We start from the raw sequence: 12,500 nt of genomic DNA, 5'->3' as shown, positions 1-12,500 counted from the left end.
TTTTTGGTCAAAAAGTCGAGATTTTTTCCGTCAAAAAATCTGGATTTTTTCTGTCAAAATCTGGATATTTTTTTCCGTCAGAAATTCTGGATTTTTTCCGTCAAAAAGTCAGGATGTTTTCTGTCAAAAAGTCTAGATTTTTTCTGTCAAAAAATCAAGATTTTCTGTCAAAATCTGGATTTTTTTCTGTCAAAAAATCAAGATTTTTTTCCGTCAAAAAGTCTGTTTTTTTGCTGTCAAAAAGTCGGGATTTTGGACAAGGAGTAGAAAATGGATGGATAGATTGAGATGAATTTTTTTAATCGATTAAAAATTGTTACAAATAAGAATTGCGATTAATCTAAAAATCTAAATATTTTTGGACACTTACTGGAAAATACATATTTAAAAAGAAGATATATATATATATATATATATATATATATATATATATATATATATATATATATATATATATATATATATATATAATATATATATATATATATATATATATATATTTAATTTTTTATTGTATTATCATAATTTGTTTTTAATCTGTCATGTCCAACCACCTTATTAAATGTTTGGGTAGAATTTTATGAAACAAAACCAGTTTTACAGAAATGTATCAGAGCTGTTTATCGGTTTTATGGAGGAATTTGGTTAATCACAGAACATTTTTGTTATTAATGTTATTAAAAAAAGTATTGATTTTGAAACGAGAATCTTTTTGGACCGAGAATCGGTTTCTGAAACAAATCGTTACCGCCGAGAATCAAATCGAATTGCGTGGTGCCCAAAGATTCACAGCCCTAACCGGTATACACATTTGATGTATACACAAATAATTTATTTGTTGCATCATTGGATAATATTTGAGTAAAAAAATGATGTGAGAGCATGTTTTTTTTTTCTGTCAAAATTGACGAATACATTTCGTAAGAAAATAAAGTACTTTGACACATTATCTCCAGCCTTTCGAGGGACAAGTAAATTGATGTGAGGGGCCAGATCTGGCCCCCGGGCCTTGAGTTTGACACCTGTTACATGCACTTTCACGGTGCTCAATAACAATTATTACTAGCAATAGTGTAAAGTCATGGCAGTCAATGTCTGCGCTGTTAAGGTTTGAGTTGTTATTGTTGAATAATCTGCACAGTAATAAAGCTATTTTTGCTCCGAAGGACACAATGGCTATAAAGAAGCGGAGCTCCAGAACCAGAAGAATCCGCCCCGTCTCCACCAGACCTGGTGAGGTTTTTAAGCTACTGCATAGACTTGACTAAGGCATGAGTTAACATAATATCTCCAATTTGTTGTAGGTCTTGGAGACGAGCCCAGCTCCTCCCCCGTCCCTTCTCATGCTCCTCCACCCGCTGCCCACCTTTCCCACTCGGCATCGTGGGAGTGTCTGTCCACCCTCCCCACCAACGGCTCGCCCTTACGCCACGTGACCCACGTAAGGCCCCGTCCGCCGCGGAGACACAGAGCGGGGCACCTTCCCCCAGAAGCTGTGAGTTCATGGCAAATGACCGCCTGTGAGCCGCGAGGGCAGCGTTGCCGCGAGGGCAGCGTTGGTGTCTCCCCCACCAATGAGAGCCAAACAGTGTGAAAGTGATTGTGAGCAGTTAGCATGTTGGAAATAGCATCTTTATTGCTGAGGAGCACTAGTGGGGGGTTGTGGCAACACTTTGTTTCCACGCAGCCCTGAGGAGAAAAACTGTTCTTCTGAAGGTTGCCGGCTTCGTGCCAACTTTTCATTCATGCTATTCCCGATGCCAGTGGCACTTTCCAAAAATAAGATCCTGTTGACTTCAGAGGCGGTTGCCTTTGTCTCGATGCAATAACTGCCTCCTGGAGGCGTTTTCTGACTTACCCACTTTGGAGAAACGTTCTTAGCTGATAGTGACAGGTTGTTTGCACAGACTGGATTTGGTCTGCTTGTTTTGTTTTTTAAATGCATAATGACTACGGGTGTCGAAAGGAATCGATTTTCGTTTGAATCGCGATTCTTTTTGGTAACCCTTAAAAAAAATTTTAAAAATCTATGTAATTATTATTTTTTAATAAATATGTCCTGTCCAGTCAGGGTGTCAAAAAAAAATTGATTTTCAGATTAATCGCAATTCTTATTTGTAATGATTTTTAATTGATTCAGAAATATCAAAAATCAATGTAATATTTATACATATATATATATATATATATATATATATATATATATATATATATATATATATATATATATATATATATATATATATATATATATATATATATATATATATATATATATATATTTTTTTTTTTTTTTTTTTTGTAATTTTTTTCCAGTAGGGGTGTAAACAAAAAAATCGATTTTCAGATTAATTGCAATTCAGATTTGTAACGATTTTTGATCGATTAAAAAAATTTAAAAAAAATAAAAAAAATAGATGTAATTTTTTTTAATTTTTTTTTAAATATGTCCTTTACAGTAGTGGGGTAAAAAAATAAACTATTTTCAGATTAATCAAAATTCTTATTTGTAACCATTGTTAATCGATTAAAAAAAATCTAAAATCGCAATTATCAATTTTTTTTTGATAATTTTTAAAAAAAAATTGTAAATCGATGTAATATATTTATATTTTTAAATGTATTTTTCCCAGTAAGAGTGTCAAAAAAAATAAAACATTTTAGATTAATCGCAATTCTTATTTGTAACAATTTTTAATTGATAAAAAAAAAATCCAAAATCCATGTAATCTTTTTTATATATATATATATATATATATATATATATATATATATATATATATATATATATATATATATATATATATATATATATATATATATATATATATATATATATATATATATATATATATATATAAAATGTCCTTTCCAGTAGAGGTGTAAAAAAATATATATATTTTCTGATTAAGCGCAATTATTATTTGCAACGATTTTTAATTGATTAAAAAAATCGATGCAATATACACAGTATATATATATATATATATATATATATATATATATATATATATATATATATATATATATATATATATATATATATATATATATATATATATATATATATATATCTTCTTTTTAAATATGTATTTTCCAGTAAGTGTCCAAAAATATTTAGATTTTTAGATTAATCGCAATTCTTATTTGTAACAATTTTTAATCGATTAAAAAAATTAAAAAATCCATGTAATATATTATATTATATTTATATTTTTTAATGTATTTTCCAGTAAGAGTGTCATAAAAATAAAAATAAAAATAGATTAATCAAAATTCTTATTAGTAACAATTTTTAATCAATTAAAAAAAAAATCAAAAATCGATGTAATATATATATATTTTTTTTAAATGTATTTTCCAGTAAGAGTGTCATAAAAAATAAAAATGTTTAGATTTATCGCAATTCTTATTTGTAACAATTTTTAATCTATTAAAAAAAAAAATTCAAACCAATGTCATCTTTTTTTTAATATATAAATATATATACATATACACTACCGTTCAAAAGTTTGGGGTCACCCAAACAATTTTGTGACATAGCCTTCATTTCTAAGAACAAGAATAGACTGTCGAGTTTCAGATGAAAGTTCTCTTTTTTCTGGCCATTTTGAGCGTTTAATTGACCCTACAAATGTGATGCTCCAGAAACTCAATCTGCTCAAAGGAAGGTCAGTTTTGTAGCTTCTGTACGAGCTAAACTGTTTTCAGATGTGTGAACATGATTGCACAAGGGTTTTCTAATCATCAATTAGCCTTCTGAGCCAATGAGCAAACACATTGTACCATTAGAACACTGGAGTGATAGTTGCTGGAAATGGGCCTCTATACACCTATGTAGATATTGCACCAAAAACCAGACATTTGCAACTAGAATAGTCATTTACCACATTAGCAATGTATAGAGTGTACTTCTTTAAAGTGAAGACTAGTTTAAAGTTATCTTCATTGAAGAGTACAGTGCTTTTCCTTCAAAAATAAGGACATTTCAATGTGACCCCAAACTTTTGAACGGTAGTGTATATATATATATATATATATATATATATATACATAATGTGTATAAATATATATCCTTTCCAGTAGGTGTAAAAAAAAAATCTGATTAATAGCAAAACAAAAAAAAAAGAAAGAAGAAAAAAACACATCAAACTTTTTATCAAACACATTTTTTATTGATATGGTTTTACGGCCCAGCCCTAGGTTGAGCGTTGTTAAATGTCTTCCTGTTTCTTGCAGCATTACTCTGAGAATGGAGGAGTCAGCATGCTGGAGGACGGACTGCCGGACTTCTACAGCAAGAGAGTTCTTCCTGACAGGTAGGACCAGTTTTGTTATTATTCAAAATGTTGCCATTTATAACACTTTTAGCACCTCAGTGGCAGCAACATTGTATATATAAAAACACTACTGATGTTTTATTGATATATATATATATATTATATTAGCCACACCAGACTATAATCCGGTTGTGAAATTAGTTATTATACATATTTTGTAAATACTTACATACCTTAATTGTGTCGGTGTCTGTAGCATGGCAGTTAAACGGCTGATCAACCAAAACAGAAGTCATCGCCACGGACCCGCTAGCTGTGGAAGCTAGCTCTCCAATCACCTAAACAGACTCAATAACGCAACAGTGATGTTTTGGTGGATTTACCAAACTGAAACTATACAAAAAGAATGTCATCGTCAGTTAATACTAACACAGACACTCATAAACATGTTAGCATGATAGCTAATGCTAACGACGCTAGCTTCGTTACATTACAATAACACAAAAAAAGTCCTACAGACATCACACATGGGACGGTTTAGTAAGTACAAATTGTTTAGGTTATATTGTAAAACTTAAAAACCTTGCATGGAGCGATGAATGGGTAGAAACGCTGTGGACGGAACGGCACTTGTACTTCCAGTTTAAAGCTCAGTCTTAACCGAAAGTTCCAAAAGATGGTGCCATAGCACACACAATAACACACCTTTTCAGAGCCTTAGCTTGTTTTTGTTGTTTTGTTTTTTTTTACTATTTGCATTATGGCCATAGGGAAAAAGTAGCAGTTTATAGCTAGCGTTTAATTAGCGACCTCAACTGTGAGTGAGTGTTAGTACATGGGGCCCATTTTTTTGTATTATTCCTTTTTATGACAGTTAATATAGCCCAAATCTTGCCCCGGTTTTCATGTTTATTATGCAAACTGCACCTGCACCAAACTTTAATTTCTCGCTGTTTACTTTCTGTTTAGACTTCTGACTAGTCGGGCCTGGAATGAGCTCTCTCTTTGCTCCAGAGTCAATTACACTCAACACAACATTATCAGCACCAGCATTTAAATGACTGAGCCAACGTATCATTTTTATGGTGACGACAAGCCATAAAAACACTTAATAATCCTTTTTGTTTCCTCTTCTTTTGTGTTATTTCAATTAACCAACAAATATTTATTTTTTTCTCTGCCACTTTAGTCAGCTGTCATCCATCCACCAGGCCCAGTCGCTGAGGAGGAAAAAGAGACGCAGCGTGTTGTCCATATTCTCAGGCTTCCGGAAGAGCCGCAACTCCACCATATCCAGCCAGGAGTTGGAGTAAGTCATGCACAGTATAAAAATAATAATAAAATAAATAAATATGTCATATCCTTCCAGTGTTGTTGTTAGGTTAGAGTTTGAACGGGCACATACAGTTGATAGACAATTGCAATAGCCAATCATATCCCGAGTTGTTGTCAGTAAGGCCTTCTAGCTGGCCTCACGCTGTGATTGGATACTCACTTGGGAGTCCCAGTGAGTATCCAATCACAAGTTGCGAAAACAGGAAGTGTTTAAAAATTAAAAATCGAGTAGGGGTGGTAAAAAAAAAAATCTATTTTCAGATGAACTGCGATTTTTATTTGTAATGTTTTTTAATCAATTAAAAAATGTATAAAAATCGATGTAATTATTTTACTTTTTTTTTTTTTTTAAATATGCTTAAAAAATAATCGATTTTCAGATTAATCGCAAATCTTATTTTGAGCAATTTTTTATCGATTAAAAAAAAAAAGATTTTCAGATTAATTTTTTTCATAAATAAAACCTTTCCAGTAGGGGTGTAAGAAAAAAATCGATTTTCAGATTAACCGCGATTTTTATTTGTAACGATTTTTAATCAATTTAAAAAATAAAAGAAATCGATGTAATTTTTATTTAATTTTTTTTTTAATATGTCCTATCCTGTCGATTTTCAGATTAATCGCAATTCTTATTTTGAACGATTTAAAAAAAAAAAAATCGATGAAGTATTTTTTTTTTTTTATAAATATCCTTTCCATTAGGGGTGTTAAAAAAATATGCCGTGCACGGGGCCGATTTTCAAATTAATCGCGATTTTTATTTGTAACGATTTTTAATCAATTACAAAATAATAATAATAATCAAATGTGTTTATTATATTTTTTTTATGGTTGTGATACGTTTTTGAAATGCTTAAAATTTGAATCGGGATTCTTTTTTAGATCAATTCTTAATCGATTAAAATAAAAAATAAATAAATAAGCCCTTTCCAGTTGGGGTGTAAGAAAAAGAAAAAAAATCGATTTTCAAATTAATCGCAATTCATATTTGTAACAATTTTTAATCGATTGAAAAAAAAAAAAAAAAAATCGATTTAACCTTCTTTTTTTTTTAAATGTCTTTTCAAGTAGGGATATAAAAAAAATAGATTTTCAGATTAATCGCGATTCTTATTTGTAACAATTTTTAATCAAATAAAGAAAACATCCAAAATTGATGTAATTTTTCATTACATTTTTTTGAAAATATGTCCTGTCCAGTAGGGGTATCAAAAAAAAAACGATTTTCAGCGTAATTGCGATTCTTATTTGTAACTATTTTTAATGAATGAAATTTTTTTATAAATAAATCTTTTTTTATTTTTATTTTAGTAAGTTTTCCCGACTGGGAAAACAAAACAAAAAAGTTTCAATGTAGATGCACTCCTGGACTGTTTCCAAAATGCCCATAAAAAGTGGTAGATGTCTTCTGCATGTTTCAAAACATAGCAAAACGCCACGTGATAGCGTGAATGTGCAGTAAATGAGTGTCTCCATGGTGATAGTACACGCAAAACCCTCATTTAAATAAACAACACGCCCACTAGTAGTACACGCTATTTTATAGATTGCACACGCAAAACCCTCATTTAAATAAACAACACGCCCACTAGTAGTCGCCAAAATATTCTCACGTTCCATCTTTGCTGACCTTGACGTCTTTATTTTGGACTAACATGTCTTCCTGTCTACATCAGCGGCACCTCCGAGAACGTTTACTCCATGATCCAGCACCCCAAGGATGCCGGGAGGGCAGATAATGCCGTGCACGGGGCAAACGGGGCCACGCCCTCACCTGGGGCCGGGGAGGTTGTTCCTCTGCAAGGCCCGGGGCCCACCAGCCCCTCCTGCCTCATCCAGCGACAGGTAAGCTGCTGCTCTGCTGATGTTAATGTACTGTAAGCAATATGGTGGGTAAAGTTCAGAACTGCTGTGGTTTCTGATCGTTTGTGAGGGCACCAGAGGGATTGTTGTGTGTGTTAATAAGGAGACAGTTGATTAATCGCCTCCTTTTTATGTTTGTTTGATGTCAAGTACTGTACAGCACGTTATATTGTGTTCAAAGTCTGCAAACATTCACTAAAATATGGACTTGTCTCGAGGCTGGAACCAATTATTCATATTTATATTGTTTCTTGGGGAGGAATTTTTAATCAAAACTTTAACAATTGCCCAGTTTTGAATCAGACCCTAACCCAGAAAAAACTAGACTCTGCAAGTAGCACCATGATGACCTACTTTAAAACACAGTAGCGTAAGTATTCATTAAAAACCTGGCATAGTGTGCTTAACACAGTAATATTGGCCACCCTAACATGACACACAGTTTGAACAGTAACACTGTGTTTGAATGTCTGCTCCCTCCTAGTCCAGCGACCTGGTCAGCATGGTGTACAGCTGCATCGGGGCAGACATGGAGGGCTCCGACACCAGCAGCACCTGCGACATCAAGGGCCCAGACGCCCAAACCTCACCCGGCCCCTCGGAGACCCCGACCCAGGAGGGCCACACGGCATCCTCCAGGCAGCACGCAGGCAGGCAGGAGAGGATCGTGCCTCTGAGTGACCTGGAGGACGACACGGGCGGATCTCATTGTGGTCCCAGGCCTGGGGAGGACCGAGGTGGATCTCATTGTGGTCCCTGGCCTGGGGAGGACCGAGGTGGATCTCATTGTGGTCCCTGGCCTGAGGAGGACCGAGGCGGATCTCATTGTGGTCCCTGGCCTGAGGAGGACCGAGGCGGATCTCATTGTGGTCCCAGGCCTGATCCGCCTCCTCAGTGCACCAAGCCCAGTCTGGCTGCGATGAGGCAGAGACACCTGCAGGAGAGTTTAGGTACTGCGACTGTGTGTGCATTCTGAAAGGGGAACTGCACTTTTGGGGTTTTTTTGTTAATACTTTTTTATTAAAGATAAACAATACATTATATTGTTAACATTTTTTCAGGGGGATTAACATTAAACAGCTATTATTGAAATATTTAGTAATATTGATACTTTTATTATTTTTTCTTTTTTTTTAGTATTCAGTTGAAGTTGGGATTTTGTTTCAAAAAAATAGATAAATAAAAAAAATAAAAAAATGTGTTAACATTAAACCGCTATTATTGATATATTTAGTAGAATTGATACTTTTGTTTTTATTATTTTTTGTGTTTACTTTTTTAGACTGGTTAACATTCTGTGATTTTTGTAAATACTTTATTAAAGATAAATAATGTTTAAAAAAAACATTTTTTTTGTTTTAACTTTTAGGGGGATTAACATTAAACAACTATTATTGAAATATTTAGTAATATTGATACTTCTTTTTTTTCCCCTTTTTTTTAGTATTCAGTTGGAGTTGGGATTTTGTTTAGAAAAAATAGATAAATAAAAAATATAATATATAATTTTTGTGTTAACATTAACCGCTATTTATATATTTAGTTTAGTTTGTTTTTATTATTATTTTTTGTGTTTTCTTTTTTAGACTGATAAACATTCTGTGATTTTTGTAAATACTTTTTTATTAAAGATAAATAATCAACATTAAACAGCTATTATTAATATATTTAATATATTTAATAGTATTAATTATTTTGTTTTTATAATTTTTGGTTTTTCCTTTTTTTTTTATTCAGTTGGAATTGGGATTTTGTTTGGAAAAAATAGATAAATAAAGAAAATTATAAATAATTTTAGCGTTAACATTAAACAGCTACTATTGATACATTTAGTAGTTTTAATTATTTAGTTTTTATTATTTTTTGATTTTCCTTTTTTTTAGTATTCAGTTGGAGTTGGGATTTTGTTTAGAAAAAATAGATTAATAAAAAATATATTTTTTGTGTTAACATTAATCTGATATTATTGATATATTTAGTAGTATTGACACTTTTGTTTTTATTATTATTTTTGTTTCCTTTTTTAGACTGGTTAACATTCTGTGATTTTTGTAAATCCTTTTTTTATTCAAGATAAATAATATATTATTAAAAAAAATTTTTTTTTTTTGTTAAGAAACAGTGGGATTAACATTAAACAGCTATTATTGATATATTTAGTAGTATTGATAATTTTGTTTTTATTATTTTTTGGTTTTCCTCTTTTAGTATTCAGTTGATTTTGTTTGGAAAAATAGATTTTTAAAAAAGTGTTAACATTAAACCGCTATTATTGATATATTTAGTCATATTGATACTTTTGGTTTTATAATTTTTTGTTTCCTTTTTTTAGACTGATCAACGTTCTGTGATTTTTGTAAATCCTTTTTTTTTATTCAAGATAAATAATATATTAAAAAAATAATAATATTTTTGTTAAGAAACTTTTAAGGGGAATAACATTAAACAGCTATTATTGATATATTTAGTAATATTGATACTTTTGCTTTCATTATTTTTTTGTGTTTCCCTTTTTTTAGTATTCAGTTGGAGTTGGGATTTTGTTTAGAAAAAATAGATAAATAAATAATATAATTTTTGTGTTAACATTAACCGCTATTTATATATTTAGTAGTAGTAATACTTTTGTTTTTATTATTATTTTTTGTGTTTTCTTTTTTAGACTGATAAACATTCTGTTATTTTTGTAAATACCTTTTTATTAAAGATAAATAATCAATTATAAAAAAATGTTTTTTTTGTTAAACTTTTAGGGGGATTAACATTAAACAGCTATTATTAATATATTTAATATATTTAGTAGTATTAATTATTTTGTTTTTATAATTTTTGGTTTTTCCTTTTTTTTTAATTCAGTTGGAATTGGGATTTTGTTTAGAAAAAATAGATAAATAAAGAAAATTATAAATAATTTTAGCGTTAACATTAAACAGCTACTATTGATACATTTAGTAGTTTTAATTATTTAGTTTTTATTATTTTTTGATTTTCCTTTTTTTTAGTATTCAGTTGGAGTTGGGATTTTGTTTAGAAAAAATAGATTAATAAAAAATATATTTTTTGTGTTAACATTAATCTGATATTATTGATATATTTAGTAGTATTGACACTTTTGTTTTTATTATTATTTTTGTTTCCTTTTTTAGACTGGTTAACATTCTGTGATTTTTGTAAATCCTTTTTTTATTCAAGATAAATAATATATTATTAAAAAATTTTTTATTTTTTTTTGTTAAGAAACAGTGGGATTAACATTAAACAGCTATTATTGATATATTTAGTAGTATTGATAATTTTGTTTTTATTATTTTTTGGTTTTCCTCTTTTAGTATTCAGTTGATTTTGTTTAGAAAAATAGATTTTTAAAAAAGTGTTAACATTAAACCGCTATTATTGATATATTTAGTCATATTGATACTTTTGGTTTTATAATTTTTTGTTTCCTTTTTTTAGACTGATCAACGTTCTGTGATTTTTGTAAATCCTTTTTTTTATTCAAGATAAATAATATATTAAAAAAAAAATAATATTTTTGTTAAGAAACTTTTAAGGGGAATAACATTAAACAGCTATTATTGATATATTTAGTAATATTGATACTTTTGCTTTCATTATTTTTTTGTGTTTCCCTTTTTTTAGTATTCAGTTGGAGTTGAGATTTTGTTTAGAAAAAATAGATAAATAAATAATATAATTTTTGTGTTAACATTAACCGCTATTTATATATTTAGTAGTAGTAATACTTTTGTTTTTATTATTATTTTTTGTGTTTTCTTTTTTAGACTGATAAACATTCTGTTATTTTTGTAAATACTTTTTTATTAAAGATAAATAATCAATTATAAAAAAATGTTTTTTTTGTTAAACTTTTAGGGGGATTAACATTAAACAGCTATTATTAATATATTTAATATATTTAGTAGTATTAATTATTTTGTTTTTATAATTTTTGGTTTTTCCTTTTTTTTTTTATTCAGTTGGAATTGGGATTTTGTTTAGAAAAAATAGATAAATAAAGAAAATTATAAATAATTTTAGCGTTAACATTAAACAGCTACTATTGATACATTTAGTAGTTTTAATTATTTAGTTTTTATTATTTTTTGATTTTCCTTTTTTTTAGTATTCAGTTGGAGTTGGGATTTTGTTTAGAAAAAATAGATTAATAAAAAATATATTTTTTGTGTTAACATTAATCTGATATTATTGATATATTTAGTAGTATTGACACTTTTGTTTTTATTATTATTTTTGTTTCCTTTTTTAGACTGGTTAACATTCTGTGATTTTTGTAAATCCTTTTTTTATTCAAGATAAATAATATATTATTAAAAAATTTTTTTTGTTGTTGTTAAGAAACAGTGGGATTAACATTAAACAGCTATTATTGATATATTTAGTAGTATTGATAATTTTGTTTTTATTATTTTTTGGTTTTCCTCTTTTAGTATTCAGTTGATTTTGTTTAGAAAAATAGATTTAAAAAAAGTGTTAACATTAAACCGCTATTATTGATATATTTAGTCCTATTGATACTTTTGGTTTTATAATTTTTTGTTTCCTTTTTTTAGACTGATCAACGTTCTGTGATTTTTGTAAATCCTTTTTTTTTAATTCAAGATAAATAATATATTAAAAAAATAATAATATTTTTGTTAAGAAACTTTTAAGGGGAATAAGATTAAACAGCTATTATTGATATATTTAGTAATATTGATACTTTTGCTTTCATTATTTTTTTGTGTTTCCCTTTTTTTAGTATTCAGTTGGAGTTGGGATTTTGTTTAGAAAAAATAGATAAATAAATAATATAATTTTTGTGTTAACATTAACCGCTATTTATATATTTAGTAGTAGTAATACTTTTGTTTTTATTATTATTTTTTGTGTTTTCTTTTTTAGACTGATAAACATTCTGTTATTTTTGTAAATACTTTTTTATTAAAGATAAATAATCAATTATAAAAAAATGTTTTTTTTTGTTAAACTTTTAGGGGGATTAACATTAAACAGCTATTATTA

At 28.9% G+C, this 12,500-nt stretch overlaps 1 pseudogene; it reads left to right on the top strand.

Moving 5' to 3' along the window:
• The window catches only part of LOC133665196 (capping protein, Arp2/3 and myosin-I linker protein 3-like), an 89,940-nt pseudogene that overhangs the window by 65,187 nt on the left and 12,253 nt on the right, over nucleotides 1-12,500 (top strand).

Source organism: Entelurus aequoreus, linkage group LG14, assembly GCF_033978785.1.
Source record: "Entelurus aequoreus isolate RoL-2023_Sb linkage group LG14, RoL_Eaeq_v1.1, whole genome shotgun sequence".
NCBI classification, from domain to species: Eukaryota; Metazoa; Chordata; class Actinopteri; order Syngnathiformes; family Syngnathidae; genus Entelurus; species Entelurus aequoreus.
Note: the sequence above shows the minus strand (reverse complement) of the source record. Positions and strands in the feature narration are given on the sequence as shown.